The sequence below is a fragment of the Puma concolor genome, chromosome C1, assembly GCF_028749965.1.
Source record: "Puma concolor isolate L17-30 chromosome C1, mPumCon1.1.hap2, whole genome shotgun sequence".
NCBI classification, from domain to species: domain Eukaryota; kingdom Metazoa; phylum Chordata; class Mammalia; order Carnivora; family Felidae; genus Puma; species Puma concolor.
Window position 1 is genome coordinate 2,785,033 of NC_141674.1, and position 22,292 is coordinate 2,807,324.

The 22,292-nt window shown below is 54.6% G+C and overlaps 1 long non-coding RNA gene across 1 annotated transcript; it reads left to right on the forward strand.

Moving 5' to 3' along the window:
* The first annotated feature begins 2,874 nt into the window (after window positions 1-2,874).
* Window positions 2,875-5,151, forward strand: LOC147577730 (uncharacterized). The gene is made up of 3 exons (XR_015254130.1): window positions 2,875-3,057; window positions 3,310-3,478; window positions 4,635-5,151. It is a non-coding gene; the product is annotated as an uncharacterized LOC147577730 (long non-coding RNA).
* The last annotated feature ends 17,141 nt before the right edge of the window (window positions 5,152-22,292 follow it).

The following is a 22,292-nucleotide window of genomic DNA, read 5'->3' on the forward strand; positions in this document are numbered from 1 at the left end:
GAGTCACCCCCCCCGCCAGGCGGTGGAACAAAATCTCCCCAAGACCCTTCCGGCCATGCTGCTCCTGGCTCTCCCAGTGCTGTGCCCGAGGGACAGAGCTGCTACAGGTCACCAAGACCCAGAGCAGTCCCCACCCCCTGCTCCCCCAGACCCTGTGTCAGAAAGGGGCCCATATTCTGCCCCCAGGGCTCTGCATCCCCCCACACCTGTCTGTGCAGGAAGCCACCAGAAGGCTCTTTGGATTGGCTCGTTTCGGTGGGGCTCGTTATTTTTACAGGGAAAAATTTCTAACAATTTTCCTTGTCACTCAGAGTGGTTGTTACTAGCTGAGTTCCTCAGGCCGTTATAAATACATTATCAGACACTTTCAACAAGCCCTTGCGAGGTAAAAATAATTCCTTGGTATTTACATCGCGGGGTACACATGTGAGAGTGAGTTCTGGGGAGATGTTCACTGTTCCGCACGGCCTCTTCCCAAGGGGTAGGGGGTGGGGGCCTGAGCCCCGAGAGGCTGGGTCCAGGGGACAGGGGCTCAGAAAGCCAGAAGTGTGAGCGCCATGCCCCCCCCCCCCCCCGCATTCCCTGTCCCCTTTGTGGTCACAGATCCTTGCAGGAATTGAGCAAAGTGACATGGAGCCCCTGAGATGGGACAGGGCTCCCATGTTGTCAAGAGTTTGAGACACGAGGGCGGTGGCCCCTGTACCCCTTAGAATCTCCTCGGGACTTCCAAGCAGGCAGACTGTCACAGGCAGACCTGCTGTCTTTGGGCCTCTGGGAACCAGGCCAGGGAACACTCCCCGGTGATTGTGAAGCTCCGTGAAGGATGAGACGCACTCAGGATGTGCACCCCCACATCTCCATCAGATGCAGCCAGGAGGCAGAGGCAGAGAAGCGAGCCTCCAAGTCCCCTTCCGGCACCTTCTAGCTGGGTGGTGTGGGTGAGCCTGTTCTGTCCTCCTCCATAACGTGGGCGTGGCAAGGGTCCCCACTTCCCATGTGGGATTGCTGTGACATTCAGTTTGTAAAACTGCCCTTCCCAGGCCCTCATAGTCATGGCGTTCTGATTAATCACAGTAGAAGAGAATGCGGATGCACACTGCTCTCCGCTATGATGCGAGCAGCCAGGTCCTTCGCGCTGAGGCTCACTTGTCTTGTGTGTTTTGGTTTGTGTCAGGTGCCTGGAGTACCGAGGGCAGCACCCCACAGGGACATCGGGCTTATCATCAAAAAACGTTTTTTTTAATGTTTTATTTAATCTTGAGAGAGAGAGAGAGAGAGAGAGAGAGAGAGAGAGTGAGGAAATGGCAGAGCAAGAGAGGGACACAGAATCCGAAGCAGGCCCCAGGCTCCGAGCTGTCAGCACGGAGCCCGACGCGAGACTCAAACCCATGAGCCATCAGATCATGAGCTGAGCTGAAGTCGGACGCTCAACCAATGCTCAGCCACCCAGGTGAACATGGGGCTTATCTTCATGGACTAGTGCCACAAGGGCTAAGGGCCGTGGGAAGGGGCTGGAGGAGGGGGACATGTTTGTAAGTGGGGACCTGGCTCTCTCTTGGAGTGTCCAGGGAGAAGGGCTTTCAGGGAGAGGATAGAAGCCCATCTCCATTGGAGCTGGTCACAAGCCTGTCTCAAGAAGGGAGGCTACACAACGGAATACTACTTGGCAACGAGAAAGAATGAAATCCTGCCATTTGCAACGACGTGGATGGAACTGGAGGGTATTATGCTGAGTGAAATAAGTCAGTCAGAGAAAGACAGATATCCTCTGTTCTCAGACATAGGTGGAGTTTGAGAAACTTAACCGAAGACCTTGGGGAAAGGGAAGGAAAAAAATCGTTACAAACTGAGAGGGAGTCAAACCATAAGAGACTCTTAAATACAGAGAACAAACTGAGGGTTGATGGGGGGCAGGGGGAGAGCAGAAAATGGGTGATGGGCACCGAGGAAGGCAGCTGTTGGAATGAGCACTAGGTGTTGTGTGTGAGCAATGCATCATGGGAATTTACTCCCAAAGCCAAGAGCACACTGCATATGCTGTGTATTAGCCAACTTGACAATAAATTATATTTAAAAAATGACAACGGGAGGCTACAGGGAGTTTGGGCAGGGAGGGGTAGACAGGTAGGACACCTGGCAGACAGGTAGGGCAGAGCAGGACACCTTGACAGAATTGTTGGTGGAATTTGGGCCCCCCCATGGTGATGGAATCCTACACTGATGGAAGCTGATCTCCATCCTCAATCACCACCGACCGTGCTTTCATTTATTCAGTGCCAGCTCTATGCCCAACGCTCTGCCAACACCTTAACTCATGGCATCTCTCAACAACCCTTCAACTCCATTCCATGGATGGAGGGCGACGTTTGGAGAATTTGAGCACCTACCCAAGTTATGGTGCACAGCTGGCCCGTGACTAAGCCAGGGCCCAGACCCAGATCCTTGTGAGTTCAGACAAGAAGAAGACTGGTTACCTAGGAGTGGGGGATTAACTGCAAAGGGGCACAAAGAAGGTTCCAGAATGATGGAAATGTTCCATCTTTTGCTTGGGTGTTGGCCATATGGGTGTACACGTATGTCAAAGCTTAGTGAACTATATGCCTCAGATCTTTTTTTTTTTAATGTTTATTTATTTTTGAAGGAGAGAGAGACAGAGTGTGAGTGGGGGAGGGGCAGAGAGAGAGAGAGAGAAAGACACAGGAACTGAAGAAGCTCCTGGCTCTGAGCTGTCAGCACAGAGCCCGACGCGGGGCTCGAACTCACAAGCCATGAGATCATGACCTGAGCCGAAGTCGGACGCTTAAGTGACTGAACCACCCAGGCGCCCCTATGCCTCAGATCTTTGTGTGTTACGGTGTTGTGTTGTACATCATCCCTTGATTGAAAACCAGCAACAGAACAGGTCTCAGATTGCCCGCATCACAATGAGATAAGCTTCCGGAAGATTCTGAAGTCTGAAAACCTGTGTGGCAGACATACAGGCTGATCATTCAGTCTCCATCCAAACTGGGGCACTAGAGGCAGGGCAGAAGAGGCGGGCACTAAAAATAATTACAGGTGTGTATTTTTGAAGTATTTCCTTTGGGTAAGTGGGTTTTATTATATTCGTAGACCCATTGGAATTTTTTTTTTAAAGAGTAGCATTTTTCATTAGAATGTTAGCATTAAAAATGTTTCCATAAAACTACTTGTGTCCTCCCTCAAAACTGTAATTTTTTTGGTTAGTACATTTGAAATTGTTGACACTTTAAGATGTCTCCTCTCTGTCAGACCGTAACATTTTTAATTGAGATGATTTTCTCTCTGCAGGTGCAGGGGTACCTGGTAAGCTCAGAGCAAATTCAGCTCTACAGAGAACATGTTCACGGCTAGTTTTTCTCCACATTGAAACGTGTAAATATTTCACCCAAATGCATTTATGGAGACTGGCTTCTTGTTTCTGTCCTGAGGAGCTTTCTTTGGCAAATACTCCGACGAGGTAAGAACTCATCAAATAAGTTACCTGTTTTGACGTTGTTCTCATACGTGATTCTCTCGAACGTTTCTTTATGTTTAGATGCAGCGAACTTGAAGATATTTTTATTTTGTTCTGTTCCAGTGCAAAATACTAATTTGCTTAATGAAAATTAGGGCTTCATTAAAAGATGCTGTCTACTAGTTGAGCTATTATTCCAAAGCACAATCATATCATTTCTTTCTTTTTTTTAATTTTGAGGGGGGAGGGGCAGAGGACGTGGGGGGCAGAGAGGGGGGAGGGGCAGAGGACGTGGGGGACAGAGAGAGAGAGAATCTCAAGCAGGCTCCGTGCTCAGCATGGGGCTCCAACCCACGCCCCTGGGATCATGACCTGAGCCGAAATCAAGAGTCGGATGCTCAACCGACCGAGCCACCCAGGCGCCCCAGTCATATAATTTCTAAGCCAAATCCTATATGCTGTCAGGACTTGTTTCATTTGTCACCCCCTCAACCTTGTATCGGATAAATATAGTGTCTTCCTGTTTGCAAGCTTGCTTTCAATAACTATAATTTCCTCAAAGGCTCCAAAGCTGGAGTTTCTGTTGGCTATTGTCATTGTCGTTAAATTGTCTGATGCAACCAAAACACTCAGAGGGTTTATTTACAAAAGTTTCAGGCCATCACAGGACACTCAGATGCATTTACAAAGCTCTCCAAAAGCTCAAGCGTTCCCACAAACTTCCTCATGGCGGGCAGCAAGGCACAAACTACCACATGGAAGGTTTTATTTTTTTTTTTAATTCATTTTAATTCAGTATCTTCTTGCTATAACAGGTCGCTCTTTAGTTACTTTAACTGAGTGCACATAAATATTTGTAAATTTGTCCGCGACACTGACATGATTTGATCTGTGACAACTTACGTGATCTGATGGTTACATCGGCTCACCTCGTTGGGCACAATTTTGAATTGTGTGTTCTCCACAACCTGCTCTTCCTTCAGATATCTGCTCCACACGTCTTTTTACTATAAGAACACGGCTTTTGTGAGGAAGCTTCCATCGCATACACATGCGTATTATCACCACCATAAAACAAGTAGCTTTATCTGCAGGGGGGGAACTTCCTCAGTGAATTTGCTAGTGCTTGTAAGAATCTCAGGTGCTTTGCCTCCAACAGGATGAAATTGTGAAAGTGGTATTTCTAGGTCATAAATTGGACTGAAAACGTTGAAACTTTCTTGGAGTTCACCGATTTCCCGTCTGAAGTATCTGAGGACATGGGTTAAGATTGGCTCCCTTTACCAGTTTGCCAGATCCTTCTTCTGCTGGTGGCACTGACGTATTAACAGCTAACGGCTGGCCTTTCACACGTGCACAAGAAAAGTTAGAATCTGAAATGAGCCGGCTGAGTTTGGAAGGACGGAGGGTAACCTAAAAGAAAAGTCATGCCTCCAGGTGAGATGTGCAAGAGACCTTCTGCAGCCACACGTGGTAAAATCCTGTCTTTGGGCAAAGCCTTCCTCAAGGGACCACTGATGTTGGAGGCAGAAGCTTCTGTGTGATCCGTGTCCTTGCGAGGGCCTGCGGACAACATGAATGAGCATTTTGTGCCAACTATAGCTTCCGCGTAATTGTAATGACCTCGAGAAATTCAAACACTTGGTTTTCGATAAACGTGTACTTTCATTATTTTAGCTCATTGCTGCCAAAGGGCTTTATTGCAAAATTTTAAAAGCATTAGCAAACAATAAAATAAGCACTTGGTTGTGTCTTTATCCCTGCTATAAAGAAAGGACCGTTTGTAGCGAGAGCGTGCCTGCTGCTCCCGGTCTGTATGCCCTACGGCAGGGTGGCTGGCCTCGGCCTTCATCAGGTTTCACATACGTTCGGCTTATAATGTCCCACCGATCCCACTGACTGCCAGATGGGGGCTTTGGGGCTTTGTGGGTGGTGGCATGGGCCACAGCACACCCGGCTGTCCACCAAGTGTGGCCCTTGCTGGGAGGCAGGAGAGGCAGACACAGGGTCTGGAAAGCGTCTCCAGAACAGTCTGTCATCACGGGCGGTCTTTCAGCTTCGACCATGTGTTAGCTTAAAACTGCTCACTGCAGGGGCGCCTGGGGGCTCTGTCGGCTCAGCATCCGACTTCGGCTCAGGTCACGATCTCACGGTTTGTGAGTTCAAGCCCCGCGTCAGGCTCTGTGCTGACAGCTCAGACCCTAGAGGGGTCAGTTCACGGACACAGACAGGAGATGGGTGGGTGGGCACCAGGGGCTGGCGGAGGGGGTACACAGCTCGCGTTTAACGGGACAGAGGGAAAGGTTCTGCAGACGAGCCGCCTGTTAGTGCAAATGCACTGAATGCTACCAAACCTCACACCTAAAAATGGTTCAGGGTAGATTTCATGTGGTGTGTATATTTTATCACAATTTTGTTAAATTAAAAAAAAGGGGGGGGTGGCGCCTGGGTGGCTCAGTCGGTTAAGCATCCAACTTCAGCTCAGGTCATGATCTCACAGTCCGTGAGTTCGAGCCCCGCGTCGGGCTCTGCGCTGACAGCTCGGAGCCTGGAGCCTGCTTCAGATTCTGTGTCTCCCTCTCTCTCTGCCCCTCCCCTGCTCATGCTCTGTCTCAAAAATTAGTAAACATTAAAAAAAAATTTAGATAAATAAAACTGTTCACTGCACACATGGAGAACACTAGCAGACAAGACCGTCCCAGAAACCAGGGACCAAAAGGTGGCACTTCCCAGACCGCACCTGCTCATCTTAACATTCACCACAATACTTGGTTAGGATGTGAAAACCCCGGCAGAAATGCCAAACTGACAAGGGCAGGGGCAGCAGGTGTAGACCGGGCCTGAGGTCACTGTTGTGGCTGGTGTTTGTACGACCCCCCCAAATCCATATATTGAAATTCTAAACCCCAACGTTTCGGTATTTGGAGGTGAGACCTTTGGGAGGTAATTAGGTCATAAGGGTGGGTCCCTCATGAGTGAGTGGTATTGGTGCCCTGAAACAAGAGCCCAGAGCTCTCCTTTACCGCTTCCACCAGGAAGCCGGCCGTCGCCAGATACCGCGTGCCTCAATCTTAGCCTCCCGGGCTCCAGAGCAGTAAATGCCGGCTGTGTTTGAGCTCCCGGCCTCTGGTGCTCTGTGGTAGCGGCCTGAGTGGGGACGCAGTCACCCTACTGGGGGATAGTCAGCCGTTCCTGCCAGGGTGTCCATGAGCCCAGGAGACAAGAGACTTGATTTTTCTCTTCTCCTGTCCTCACCCAACGCCTCCAGACCAGGGGCTTGGTCCCGTGTCTCCCGGCGGCCACCCCACCATGGCTGAGACAGAATCTTCAGACTTTGCCTTCTCTCACGTTCACCCACCACCCGCGTGGGCACTGTGGCAGGGGCCCCGAGTCAGCATTTCAGCAAGACTTCTGTGGTTCCCGTGCCCGTGGGCGCCTTCCCCCCAGCTGGCTCTCAGGCCAGTCCTGGCCCAGAGACCCCTCCCGCGGCAACTTTGTCAGGGAGCTCGGGCTGGAGGCCGTGAGCAGGCATCCCTCCGCCCCACTCACATGCACCGACACTTGCTTTCTCGACCGTGAACCAGGCCCCAGAGATGAGGCCAGTGGGACGAGACGGGGAGAGGGCTGGAACTTCCCTGAGAACCGCTTCCCGGTGTTGCCGCGTGCTTTACATCCACGATCAGACAGTTCCCACCACGGCTCCGGAAGGCAAGCGGCCCAAACTGCCTGAGGCGACAGAGGGGGTCCTCGGCCCCGCGTGGGGGTGGCCCGGGGAGCAGCGGGCCCCCGACAGGCAGGGTCCCTGAACCCAAGCCTTGTGTCCGGGGCCCCTCCCGACCCCTGGCCTCCCGCTGTGGCACCTTCGTCCCCTGGGCTCTCTGCACCGGCAGACCGGGCTGGCTCTCTCTGCCATCTGCCCCCTCTGTGGCGCACCAGATGCTGGAGCCCGGTGTCCTGGCTTGATCTGGGAGCCGTTCTTCCCGAGTTGTTCATCTTCTCCCCCTCCAACGCATCATCCTCGAGGCCCGCCAGGGCACCTTCTCCATCCCGGCTGCCAGAAGGGGGAAGCCCGTGGAGGGAGGGGCTCCTTTGGGAAGGTTTGAACAGAGTCGGTCTCTCTGCTCACCGTCCGCCGGCCTGCAGACACGTGGCCTCCTCTACAGAAAGGGAGGCTGGAGATCTGGCAGCTCCATGTGCAGGAGGAGAGGGAGGCAGTCCCCGGGCACCAGCAGGGTCTGCTGGAGCCATGCCTCCAACCGGCGGCCTGTGTTCAGAGCCACGTAGGCTCCGGCCCTGCTCTGGGGACGGCCCCGCCTCCTTCTTGTGGGGGGAGGGGCTTGAGGACGCTGTCATCAGGACCCACGGCTCGTTCGGGGAGCCTGGTTCCCCGGGAGGGATGCCGTACAAACACCCCCACTCTCCCAGGTTTTTGCAGGTGAGCAAACTGAAGCCCAGAGGCTTTCTCTTGTCTGTGCCCAGGCCACACGGCTGCTTCTCTCAGGGCGGAGCTTTGAACTCAGGTGGATCTGACTCTAGAACCCACGTCCCGTCCAGGGGACCGTTCTACCCCACCTGCTCACCTCCCCTGGCTTGCTTGGAGGTTACCCCTGGCCTGGGGCAGTGTTAGCCCTGTGCGTGGAGCCCTTGGTGCCTCCCTGCCCCCACGACCAGCATCTCTGCTTATTTGTCTCCCTTCCCCCTGGGATCCTGCTCCGTCACTGAGGCACGACCAGGGGACCTGAAGAAGTGAGGCTCCCTCGGGGCTCCCCTGCTCCCGTGGACGAGCATGGGAGTCCCGTCTGGAGGAGGAGTGCACTCGGGGTGCTTCTGCTGCCCCGGGAGGACCACATCCTTGCACCTGCGTGGGGCAGCCACTCACAAGGTGCTATTCTCACAACAGAAATAAATCAATACCTCCCCGAGGCACATTGCACGCAGACACGCATTGAGAGAGGATACAGAGCGATTTGTCCAAATTATAAACGGAGGACTTTCCAGACAGATCCGTGGCAGTACTTTGATTTCCATGCGTTCTGCGCTATGACGAGGGCAAGCCTGAAGCTCCCTCCCGTCCGTGGTCATCGGGTCTGTAAATGACCCAATAAACTGAATCACCTTATGGAAGCCTGCCCTTAATGTTTATGTGTTTATTTTGAGAAAGAGAGAGAGAGAAAGCAAGGGAGGGGCAGAGAGAGAGGAGAGAATCCCAAGCAGGCTCTACGCTTTTAGCGTGGAGCCCGACGCGGGGCTCGAACTCACAAACCTTGAGACCATGACCTGAGCCGAAATCAAGAGTCTGACGTATAACGACTGAGCCACCCAGGCGCCCCCAGGCTGCCTTTCATTCCGAGTGTGCTTTGATTGGGCGCCTATTATGTGCCCGACAGAGCTAAACACGCACAAGGGGGTCTGGGGAGAGAATGGAAGGAGCAGAATTATAGGAAGGAGGTGATCAAGTGTCTTCGGGGGACCCTCTGTCATGGGCTCCTACCACCCCTCATGTCATGTGTGTGGCCTGGGCAGTGGCCTGGGCAGATACCATCCTTCATTTGGCAATGGTTTGCTGAACACGTGTGCTCCCGGACACCTGCTTCCAGGTGTGTGTGTAGAGATACAGGATGGCCGCCCAGACCACTCGTGTAGGGGACATGTGACAGGTAAGCACAGAGCCAAGTGCCGGCTACGTGCTGGCCCCTGCTAAGGGTTGGGCAGAGGACCCTTAACCTGGCCAAGAGGGGGTGGCCAGTGGGGCTTCCTGAACAAAGCCCCCCTCCAACGTGCTGAGGCTGCAGGGGGCCCGGTGGAGAACCAGCCCCAGAAGGTGTGGGGGCGACAGGCGGAGGCTAAGGTGGGTGTGCCAGGTGGGGTCTGGGGACACATCACCCAGGGGGCTGAGAGGTCCGGGATGGGGGAGAAGACGTGGGCCACACCCCCAGGGGCAGAGGCAGAACAAACCTGAATGCGGTGATTCGGAGGCACCTGTGCAGGGCACCTGCCGTGAGGCAACCTAGTTGGGAGGGGGCTCGGGCCTGGTCGGGGATCTGCTTCTATGAGCAGGTTATTTCAGGCTTAGTGACTGGAATCTGCACGGGTGGGGGCATTGTCATCAGGGGTCAAAGCGGGGCTTCTCTTATCTTTGTCTTTGGGAGTGGGGACACCAGGCCCAGCAGGGGTGGGACGAGAGCAGGGACAGCAGCCCAGCACCTTCTCTCGGGGAGTCTGGGGGTGGACGGGGAGGAGCGGCCGGCCAGCGGGAGGGACAACAGCTTCAGCCCCCCTTCCTGCAGCCCCGGGTGCGACCCGTGTGGTCCCTGCAGGTTTGCCCGGGCTGGGCGTGCTGTCAGGGTGCGGCCAGGAGCAGCAGCAGCCGGGCCTTCCCCTGGGGCCACCGGGGGTGAGCGGCTCTGCCTGCACCAGACTCTGAGTGCTCAGTGTCCTCAGGGCTGTGCTGGGCACAGGTCAGCTTAGAAGCTCGGACCCGCTGCCCATGAGGAGGCTGGGCCGGCCCACCACCTCCAGGGACATTGAGAACGGACATTGTACCCCAAAAGCTCTGCATCTCCAAACACCGTGCATTTGGCGATGTTCCAGGGTGAGAAGTCGCTGGCTGTGGGGTGCAGGCAGACCAGCCGATGCTCACGGTGCGGGGCGCCCGCTCCAGAAGCAGGGTCAGTGGGCCGGGCGGGCCTGTCCCTACAAGTGGGGGCGGTGGCCTCTCCACCTGCCGGGCCACCAGCTCCCAGGGCTGTGTCTCAAGCCTCCTCGCTGAGTTCTGAAGTATTCGTGAATACTAAATCTGAAGGGAAGGATTTTTATTGTGCCACTTCAAATTAAAATCTCTCCATTTTGTGGAATTGTCAGCTGCCGGAGGAAATAAAACTGTTTGTCGGCTTAATCATTTAAATACGACGTCTGGAGATGGGTGGCGGTGAGCGGGGGAGAGAAAGGTGCTCTGGAAACGATGGTGCCCCATAACTTCCCATCCGAGGTCCTAATGGAACAGGCCTGCTTGGCATCGGTAAACACATCAGGCAGAGAACAGGCCCGCGGGCTTCTGGAGGGCCTGCCTGTGCGGGAGCAGGTGCGCGAGGGCAAGGGTCTCAGGCCGCTCGGCCACTGTAGCAAACGCTGCAGACCCGGGGCTTGAACCACATGTTCGCTGCCTACAGGGGAGGCCGAGAAGCTCCAAGATCAGGGGGCTGGCACGTTTGGGGCTCGGTGCGGGACCATCCCGCTGTGTCCTCACGTGGTGGAGAGAGACCCTGTCTTCTGTCTCAGCTTATAAGGGCACGAATTCCATTCACAAGGGCTCCACCCCCAGGACGTCCCACCTCTTAACACCACCGTATTGAGGACCGGGCTTTGATATACACGTTCAGGGGGACACGAGTCTGTAGCAGGTCACAAGGACGACATTCATAAGAATGTCATCCTATAGGGGCGCCTGGGTGGCCCAGTCAGTTGAGCGTCTGACTTTAGTTCAGGTCATGATCTCGCAGTCTGTGGGTTCGAGCCCCGTGTCGGGCTCCGTGCTGACAGCTCAGAGCCGGGAGCCTGCTTTCGATTCTGAGGCTCCCTCTCTCTCTGTCTCGCCCGCTGATGCTCTGTCTCTCTTTCTCTCTCTTAAAGATAAATAAACATTTAAAAAGAAAAAAAAAAAAAAAAAGAACATCATCCAACAACCCCAAGAGCTAAAACCCTGTAACTCATCTGACGCATCTACACGCATTTGCCTCTTGCCTCCAGGTGGCCCAGGGCTCAGGCTGCAGACCCCACTTGCAGGCAGAGGAAAGCAGGGTGACAGATGTCAACATGTCTGTGTCCTCAAGAGGATTGCAAAGCAGAGGGAAGAGCCTGGCCTCTAGAGATGGATCCGGACTTCGGTTCCTGTTCCCTGTTTGTCACCAGCTGTGCGACACAGGGCGCCCGGTTAAATTTGAATTGCAGATAAACCGCCAGTACTCTCTGGGTAGGTGGAGCCCGTGGAATATTTGGGATATATTTGTACAGAAATATTTGTTGTCTATCTGAACTTTACATCTAACCGAGCGTCCCGTGTGTCAGCTGGCACAGGCAGGCCTCAGTTTCTCTCAACGTCTCGGGTTCCTCATCCCAGAGCAACGTCCACCTGGCAGGACAGGATGATTCCAGGCCCCACGGGTGCCGAGCCCAGTGCAGGCACCCTCAGCCAGGGGGTGAGTCTTGGGTGCCCCCCTCTCAGTGCCCCAGACACATAGGAAATAACCAGACAGCCAGGGGAGGTGACCGGCAGGCACGGGGGTGGGAGGCGGCCATTTCTGCCACTGTCAGGCCAGGCCGAGCAGAGCCCTGCTTTGGGGAGGGGAAGGGGGGCTGGCCAGGAGCAAATGGGGGCCCTGAGGATGGCTCAGGAAGCGGAGGAGACTGCCTGCAGTGTCTGGGGTGGTGACAGAGGAGCGACCTCCCTGTGGGGACGCCTTTGCTTTGGTTTTCAGAGTGGATAGGAAATGAGGGAAGCAAGGCCTTGGGGTTGCCTTGGGTGGGGCAGAACTGAGCGGAGTGAAGACAACCGTGTCTGGGGAGGGTCCTGGGTCAGGGAGCGAAGGGGCACAGGAGGGGTCAGCCCAGAACCTCCAAGGTCACCAATGGTGATGTGGGGTCCCAACCTGGGACCGGAAACTCTGGTGTCATGGCCCCAGGAGTAGGCTGCCTTCGGACATGGCCCCATGATGAGGATACACCCTGAGTATGGTCGGAAGCTGTGGCTTGCTTCTCGCCCACAGACTACAGGATTCTGTGGGGGCCATGGAGGTCCCTAATCTCTTGAGCTCAAGCTCATCGAAAGGGAGGTTATCCTGCCTGGGCCTGGCTTAATCAGGTGAAGGTTCTCCCACTAAGGACCAGGACCTTCCGGAGGTGGGAACCTTCTCTCCCGCTGGCTTTCAGGAAAGACACCGCCGTGAGTTCTACAGCTGCAAGGAACTAGACTCTTCCGACAGCTGTGGGAGTTCAGAAGAGGACCCTGCCCTCAGATGAGACCCCCAGGCCCCACTGATACCTTGAGTACAGCCTTGTGAGACTCGCCCAGAGGACCAGCCTGGACTCCTGACCCACAGCAAGTATGAGATAATGAGCCGGTGTTATTCAGCCTGCTGGATTTGTGGTGCCTTGTTACACGGCAGAGGCAGCTAACGCACACGCCGAGTGTCCCACCCCTGCGGGCCCGTGGTGCAGGGAAGGAACCTGAGGGGTGGCCCCGCGAAATTAAGCATCACGGGTCTGGCATGTGGACCCTGAGTGGAGGACGGAGGCAAACCTTCCCTCAGGGCGACCAGGGGTGCGGGCTGGGCTGGAATCGGGGCCCCCCCGCCCCCCAGCAGGCACGGCCCCTCTCACACCTGCGCCCACAGGGAGCAAGACGCCCTCCAAGCACCAAGCCCTCATCTCAGGCTTGAGCAGGAGGAGCGGGAGGAGGGAGAGGGAAGTGGAAAACGGCGGAGAATGAGAAGGCAGAGGAGGGCGCAGGGAGGTGCGCACTCTTCCCTCTGCCTGCGAGGGACCAGGGTGCCAGGGGGCTGCCGAGGACGCCCGCCGGCATAACAGTGCCAGCCCAGCCGGTGCAGCAAGACGCCGCCGACGTCCCCGGCCCTGGCTGCGGCCACACCTTCTTGCTCTGTCCCAATCAAGGGTGGAATTTACACCGGGATCCGGAAGGGTCCCCCTGCCACGGCGTTTTCTCTCTAAACAAGGCACTGCTCTTTCTTGCTCTCTGCACAGCAGGGAATTCGCATTTTTAATGCTCTGTGCTACATGTATTGATTGAAATTATACTGATTTGCATTTTTGAGGTGGTCAGCCCCTGGAGCTCTCCTAAGCCACATTCCTTAGAGAGAAAACCGAGTCAGAGCGGAGGGCCGGGGACTTGGAAGCGGCCGTCGGAGCCCTTTTTTTGGGACGGGCCACGCCGAGGTCTCTGAGGACAGTCTGCCCTGCGTGGGGAGGCTGGTGCTTGGGGCCTGGGGTTCATGTTGGCTCTCCCTCCAGGAAGGGTGTGGCCTTTACACTGGGGAGGGGTACCTGAAGTTAGCCAGACTGCTGAGGTCAGAGGACCCCGGTCCCGGGTAAGGCAAGACTGACCTCACTTCCGACACCGGCATCGGTAGCGGGAGGGATCCCAAACCACCCTTTGTGGGATAACTTGCTAGAAAGACTTGGAGCCCGCTACAGTGGTGCACTCGCAGCTCTGGTCTATAGGGCAGGGGTGCGGGTGAGAACCAGCCCAGGGCAGAGGCACGTGGGGCACAGTCTGGGCAGTCTCCACACATAAGGTTCACATTGTCCTCTCCCCACAGGGACAGGACACACACACACACACACACACACACACACACACACACACACTGCTCACAGCACCACGCTGTGACAACATACACCGAATGTCACCAACCAGGCAGGCTCACCTGAGCCTGGGGCTTTATCAGGGCCCCATGGCATGGGCACAACTGATGGATGACAGATTGGTGCCCACAGACTTCTCAGTCCCCAGGTTGGGTGACACGGTATGACCCAAGCACCCCTCCCCCATCCAGTCCCGTGCTGGTCTTGCTGACGTGGTCGTCTCCACCTTAAACAAAGACCTTCTTATCGGGATGACACTGGTCCCCTCTCAGAAGCCAAGAGCAAGGGCCAGACCACTCGTAGGTGGTAAATTCTTCACTACGTGGGCCTTTCTGGAGCCCCTGCCAAGGCCAGCCCACACCCTCCGGCTCTCTCTGAAGGACCCCAGGGCCAGCAGACAACATCTCAGGACAATCTGAGAACTAACCCTGCAGCCTGGTGAGCTGGCTGTGGGCAGAGCTGTGGGAGTCTGGTGGTGGACAGGAAGCTGAACTGGGCAGGGGCGGTGGGGGGGTGGGGGGGTGGACACCGGCCGTGACTTCTGGCCTGCACTACCATACCTCTGCCCGCCCCCACCAGGGCTGGGCTGGCCCCGCCTCACCCCTCTCGTCTGGGGTCATGCCTTGGTGGGCCTTCCCTGTTGCAGCGGTCTTGAGCCCACCCCTCCAACCCCGGTCCCTCGTTCATGGACGCTTTGAGTGGAGATGTTACTTTCCCATGGCTGCTCTAGCAAAAGCCCACAGACTGATGCATCAGCAGCACAGATTTCTTATCTTGCTGTTCCTTGCCGTTCGAGAGGCCGGAGGTCCCGAAATGAATATGCAGCAGCACTGCGTGCCCTCTGGAGGCTCCAGGAGAGAAACTTTCTTGCCTTTCCAGTTTCCAGACACTGCTGGCCTCCTCGGCCGGTGGCCCCGTCTGTGCTCCTCAAAGCCAGTTGGGCAATGTCTTCCAATCTGTCTCTGGCTCTGACCCCCAGCTTCCCTCTTATGAGGACTTCTGTGATGACAGGGTCCCGGCTGATGACCCAGGATCATGCCCTCCACCTCTGCAAAGTACCTTAGCCACATGAGGTCATACATTCCTAGGTCTTTGGGGTGGGGACGTGGGCATATTTGAGGCCATCACTCAGCCTCCCACAGGGGGAGATAATCTTTACATTATCTACCCCTAAAAGGTACCAACGCATTATGTTACCCCTCTGACCATCTGCTCCCCACCCCCCACCAGATGAGGTGTCTCCTGCAGGCAGGGACTTCTATCCTGCTGCAACTCCAGGTTCTACTAAGTGTGGGCACATAGTCGGGGGTCTGTCCAGAGACAGGAAGGGAGGCAATGGATCCAGGGGTACTTCCTGTATGCCTGACGTGGAGCTTCTCGAGAAAGGTCAGAAGGAAGGTAGAGAGTGGACTCCAGGGAGGGCTGAGACTTTGTTCCGTGTGGCTGGGTATATCGGCACACCCAGTCAGGATACCCGCCATGGGGGCTGGTGGGTCACACCCTGCTTCCGAGGAATGTGGACAGGTGGTCCTGGGGAGGGGCGGGCTGCCATCCATCATGTAGGTGGGTTCTCCTACTGGTGTCCCCAGGACATGGACCACAGAGCCCAGTGTGCTCTCTGGCGGTCCCACTGTCCCCCCAGGATGCTATTCTAGCAGGGAATCTGTGAGCCACAAATAAAAACATGAAGACCAGGTTCCTGGAATTCTAGGGAGGGCTCTGACTTCGGGGGTGCCCGGCCCCCTCTTACGGCCTTGTAGCAGGAAGAGACCCAAGCCATACTCGGGTTTCCCAGCACTCCATCTGCACTGGAAGCTGTCCATCAGCCTGTCTCAGTTTCCAGAAGGTACAATATCATTGCTCATTGGTCACCTGCGTGAGCCCAAGGTGGGAGGGAAGCGGGGACGGCAGTGGGGAAGATGCTGTTCGTTCAGGACAAACAGCCATCTCCACTACTTCTCTGAGCCAGAGCCCCCACGGCCTGTCCTCCTTATGGAGACCCCCGTTCCTCTGCACCCTGAGTCTCCCCTCTCCTGGAAGGTGGGCCTGCTCTCCTTCTGAGTGACTCAGACATCCTGAGCTGTTGTTTTTAAAAGTCTCCAGAGCCCAAAATAGCATCGTCTTCCTTGGGCACATAAAGGTGATTTATGAGAATTTGCCTGTTTTACAACACCGATGTCAGAATGGCAGAGTCGCGTGGAGATCCTGTCCGAGAGCAACCCTTATCCAGCTTCCCCTCTTGGTTAAACCAACTTCTTGCTCTCAGCCAGTTATTCCCAAAGTGTGGTCAAGAGCCTGGCATTTAGCAAAATCCCCGTGTGTCATATGTTTCCAGGACACATTCTTCATTTGTGATATTTAACAACAATGAAAGGAGATGTCTACTCATTGGGGGCCTCCCTAGAAATGACTTCCATTAATTTGTCACAGGGTTTTATGATGACATAGGACAGTGAGTCTGCCAGGCGGCCCAGGGGGCCTTTTCACAGAGAGGGGTGTAAACAGCCCTTCCCCAGCCTTTGCCGGAATGACCGGCCCTCCCACCTGAACACTTATCCACCGGTTTATCTCCCTGCGTAAACATCCAGACACCCAGGGCACTGCCACTCAGCACCCTCAGTGAGTCAGGCCATGAGTGGCACTGCCATGTTGTCTCCCCATGACCCCCGAGACACCCAGTAAAGGAGAAGAACTTCCCTGGGGAGCCTGGGGGGCTCAGCCGGTTGGGCGTCAGACTTCGGCTCAGGTCACCATCTCGCAGTTTGTGAGTTCGAGCCCCGCGTCGGACTCTGTGCTGACAGCTCGGAGTCTGGAGCTGCTTCGGATCCTGTGTCTCCCTCTCTCTCTGCCCCTCCCCCACTCATGCTCTGTTTCTCTCTCTCTCTCTCAAAAATAAATAAACGTAAAATTTTTTTAAAAACAAAGGGAAAGAACTTCCCCAAGAGGTATGGACACCACCTTTGTTCACAAACGCCAGACTCCATGCTGAGGCATGTGTGTTCCCGGCAGAGCCGAGAGGGACATTTGCAGGGAGCAGCTACTACAATTTCCACTTCAAGTCCTGCCCCAGAGGTAACGAGGGGACAGTGGAAGGAACAGATCATGATGATGATGATGGTGATGATGATGATGACGGTGGTCTGGGAGAAGGTGAGAGAGAGGGATGGGTTGTGGCTAGAAAAAGGACACGTGTGCTGAGGGTACACAGAGGGGAGACATGTGGTCCCACAGGGAGGCTGGGGAAACGTTGCAGAGGACGTGACATTGAACTGAGGCCTACGGGACCAGGGCGAGCTGGCCAGAGAGTACGAGCTCCAGGAGGAGGAACTCTCCAACAGGGACCACTGGCCACTGCAGAGGCCTATGGACAAGTAAGATGGGGCAGGGCTCTGGCGGGGCTGGGTGGGTGGCGGCAGGGGTGTGGGTGGTGGGGAGCGCCCAAGAACCAAGGAGGCTCCTGCATCGTGACAAGGCTCTGCATTGTATCAGAGCAAGAAGGAGCCGCTGTTGGGTTTGCAGCCAGGAAGTAACATCACCATGGCCATCATTCATGTCCCCATAACCTCGCAAGTACCTACTTTGTGCCAAACACCCTCTAACGGCCTCTGATGACTCATTTGCTGCTTAGAACTCCCAAGAGGTAGAGACTATGTTAACTTCATTTTAAAGAAGCACAGAAAGGTTAAGCAACTTGCCCAAGGACACACAACTGAAATTTCCCGGTGCAAAGCCAGAGTCCGAGCCTAAGAAGTCTGGCCAGAGCCCGACCCTTGGCCGTGCCTGTCTCCTGCTGCACGGATCTGGCTTGTCCTTGCCCTTTGACGGAGGCCTTGGCTCCTGGGAAAGGGTGAAGGTGCAGGGGACAGAGTTGGCTGCAGAGAATTTCAGAAGCTTGGACCCCCGAGTTCTGTAGCGTGTGGGGACCTTTTGCCTCTGACATCAGAGCCTGCACCCCACTTAACAGACACATCCATTCTCAGGGACTCTGTCTTCCTACTAATCGTGCTGGTAGAAATCAGAGTCTTGTCCATCAAGAGTCTGAAAGCCCCACTCTCAAAAGATGCTTCTCATTGTACAAATGAATGGCCATCTCCTTATAAAGCTTTCTGCTTTGAAATTCTGGGATGAAAGGGCTAGAGCACCAGTGACTGGAGTGGTGGTAATAACAGCAACAATAATCATGATCACCTACTGCACGAATATTTTAGTTTTGAAGTCAGGGAGGGCTAATTAGTGCTCTCTGACTTCGTGCTCCAACCCCGTGCCACCCTCTTCCTAAAAGCTGGAATACTATCAGGCCGAGGAAAGCGACTCATGCAGAAATAGGGCTTTGGAAAATTAGTGCTCTCACCCCGAGCTTTCGCTTCCCATCCCTGGGCCTTTTGAAGATCTGGCAAAAATGCATTAATGCGACACTAGAATCCAGGACAAATTCTGTAGCAGCTCAGGGTCACATGTCTACCTTGCATTGCTGGCCTCGGGACGCCAAGATTTCCGTCCCTCAACCAAATCCAGGGAAATCTCTCACCTTGGGCAGGTCAGTAAGGGCCTCAGATGGTGGTGTGAGCATGAAAACTCAAGGCCACCCGGACCTGGTGGGGGGACAAAGGGGAAACGTGGACCCCCATCCCCGGGAACAGTCAAGCCAATCACACAGGATGTCCTCGGCCGCACCGCCCTCCTCTCCCTGATGGCTGCCTCCACTGCCTGATGGGCACATGGGAGGCTGCCGGCTGGGCAGGCTGGGCAGTGAGAGACAGCAAAAAATGCTGACATCAGTGGCCATCCTGCTGGAGCTGCAGGAAAACAAGGGAAATCTTGGCCCAAAGAGAAGGAATGGAGTCTTCCAAAGTGGGATATGATCTCCAGCCAGGAAACTCACATGGGCACGCCCTGGACAGAGCAGGCGGCATGGCCCTTCACTCTATGCATTTCAGAATTAAGTACCCCCCCCCCGCTCAGCCGGGTTCTGAATCTGTGTAGGGCGGCTGGAGGAGCAGGAAGCACCTGGGGAGGGCTGGGTAGACTCCACCTGGTCCTGTCCCCGTCTACTCGGACCACTGCAGCAAACACCACTGCCTGGGGGCTCAGACAACAGACCTGTAGCTCTCACAGCTCTGGAGCTGGAGGTCCAGGATTCTGTTCCTGGCAAGAGCCCTCTTCCTGGCTTCTTGCTGGGTCCTCCCATGGCAGAGGGAGCGAGTGCTGGGATCTCTTCCTTCCTTGTAGGGCGCCCATCCCGTCGGGGGCCCTATCCTCATGACCTAACCAACACTAATCACCCCTCCAAGGCCCCACCTCCCAATGCCATCGCACTGGGGGTTAGTCCATAATCCCTCCTAATGATCATGAGGCAGATGCGACCATGTTGCAGGTGACGAGGAGGGGTGACGTCGCTGGCCTGAGGCCCTTGCTGCCGTTAAGTGGCTCAGCCAAGATCCAGGTCTGGCAGCTGGCTCTTAACCCCTGAGTCTCTATTTCCTTTTTCCTTAAAAGAGTTTTTTTGTTGATGATGTAAATAGCATTTCTAAATTAGAAACAAATTGCATAGGACATCTGGATTCTCCTATCTGTGTCTTTTTTCAGCTTTACAGTTGCTTTGGTGAAATCATATGAAGAAAACTGCATATATGGCCTCGGACATATATGTAGTTGGGAAACAGCCTTTTCAGACAATCGTGGGCGTCTTATTTCATACTACACTAAGATTTGACAAGTGGTAGTTTCTTAAAAGTTAGTTGCAATGAGAAATTCCATAGCCATGCCTTTTGCACTCTCTTAAGTTAAAATGTATTGGTTTATCTTACTTGGGATGACTCTTTCACCCAGGCGTGATTTTTTTATTAAGTTTTTAATTTTAATTCCAGAATAGTTAACACATAACAGCTTTATCGAGATATAATTCACATGCCACACAATTCAGCCATTTGGTGTGCACAATTCAATGGTTTTTGATGTAGCCACAGACATGTGCAACCATCGCCACAGTGAACATCGGAACATTTTCATCACCCCCAAAATAAATTGTAGGCTTTAGCTATCCCTCTCTTATCTTCCCTCCCTTCGCCGAGCTCCCACAGCCCTAAGCAGCCAGCAAGGTGCTCTCCGTCCCTATATATTTCCCTATTCTGCACAGCTTACGTCAACAAGCCTTTGTCCGGCTTCTTTCTCTAGCACAATGTTCGCAAAGTGCATCCATGTTGTAGGGTGCCCTGTGTTTCATTTTATGGCTGAGAGCTACTCTGTTGCATGGGTGAATCACACATTTGCGTATCCGCCCACTTGTTGGTGGACATTTGGGTTGTGGCCACCTTTTGGCTACTGGGATCCCTGCTGCCATGAATATGCATGTGCAAATTCCTGTGTGGACTTTCAGTACTCATTCTTAAGACCCTTGGGGGTTTGTATCCCTCAGGGGGGCTCTCTTTGATGCCTGGAGCTTTTGATGTGGGACACACTTGATTGATTGGGTCAGCAGAAAATATACAGTGCAAATTAGGACACTTTGAGGGGGAGATGGGGCCCGGTGAACAGTTACCCCAGGATGGCAGCCCCAGGCAGACTGGAACGTATGGTCACCCTGCTTGCAGAGAGCCCCCCTCTGCACAGTCACCTCCCCCAGATTGGCACTCAACCTTCTTAAATCCTACGCACATGAGGCTTGCTGCCCCCTTCCTGTTTTCAAGCAGGCTTTAATAGTGGATGCCCCAATTGGAGAGTTTGACAACTTGTCCCCTCTGAGTGTTTGGGGCTTGAGGCTTGACCCGGGGAATCTGGGCAGGGTGAGTGCCCGATCTCCCCAGCCCCTAGTCCCAAGTCCAGGTTCCAAGGGGATGTTTGTCCGGTCTATGCTTTCTGGAACTCACTAGAATGGAAGAGAGAGTGTCCTGAGCAGCGACCTCACTTGTCTGATTCAGCAGCCACAGCATACATTTTGGCTGAGTGAGCGGATGGATTTAAGAATGACTGACCCTAAACTGCTGGGCACTCTGCCTGAAGGGAGGCTGACCCAACTGTGCGTGCGTCATCCTCTTCTCACCCGGCTCTCAGGGCACAGCTGGAGGGACACCCCCCACGGCACTTAGCAGATTCGTGTCTGCAGTAGGCGGGCACTCGATTCCCGTTGAGTGAGGTATCATGCTCACGGACACGCGTGGAGGTCTAGCACCTGCTTTCCACCAGTATTATTCTGCTGACTCTCTTCTGTGACCTGGACACCACCCCTCCCCAGCAATTCACAGGGTCACGTGCTCCTTCAAGACGCAAGTCTAGGAACGTGCTTACGGGCTCGAACCCCTGAGAGCAGACAGAGCTTAGGAGGGGGTGGTGCTCAGTGTTAGACAGCAGCCAGCCGGTGACCTTCAGGAAGTTGTCAATGGACAGTCAGGCATTCGGGTCCTGTGTATGTGTTTATTGTCCGAATTCCTCCCTGAGCTGTACGTCCTGTAAGGGCAGAGATCAGGTGTGTTTCTCCTACCACAGTACAGCTGGCAACTGGGACCCAGCACCGTGAATGCTCGCTGCATGAAGAAAACGTGAATAAGTAGTCGATGTCTGTCTTCAGACGGGCATCAATGTCACTGACCGCGGGCTGCTTCCTAATAACGGTAACCGTGAGCACATCGAACACACAGGAGCCTTCCACCGTTCGTCTAATTTAGTCTTCCGAGGCACACCCCTTTACGTCCTACTTTCAGGATGTGAGGACCAGTCAGGGGAGTGATATAGCTGGTCTGTCGTCATGCAGCTGGGACGTGGTGGAGGCAGGACTTGGATTTACTTGTTTCTTAAAAAGCAAGCAAGCAAACAAACAAACAGACACCCCGTGTTCTTCTGTCTCCCACACGCTCCCTCTTGTTGGATACAAATGTCCACCCTGATTTTGTGGATCTCTGCGGTGGGTGAGTGGGACGGGGGTGCCGGGGGTGTTGTGGGGAGGAATTCTAGTACAGTTGCTCCGAGAAAAGATATCCTGGATTGCTACCGTCGCTTTATATAGCTGGGAGAAATGAAACTTCTCAAGCTCATTTGGGAAGCCGTGGGCCTGATTCAGCTTTTAAACACCTGCTCCAGGCCAGGCAGATCTGTGCTGCCTTCTCCAGAGCCTTTTGTTGGCTCCCGTAACAAAGGAAAACTCCAGGGCACCAGACGTCAAGCCCAGAGCCAGGAGTCACTGTCTCCCGGGAGATTCGGTGTTTGCCTGCCCTCTCGGTGAAGACCTCAGAAACCCGAGAACAGAAAGCCGAGGAATCCTCAGCCCCACCCCAACCCCCACCCCGGGTCAGAACGCAGCCAAAGATGCACGTTGGCACTGGTGACATAAGCACGGGTCAGGACGTGCCGTGGGCGATGTGAAACCCACGCGGCATGTCTGTGTAGCCTGCTGGTTCCAGGTCCCTGCCCCCCTCTTTGACTATACCATTGAGTGGGGGTCGTAAAA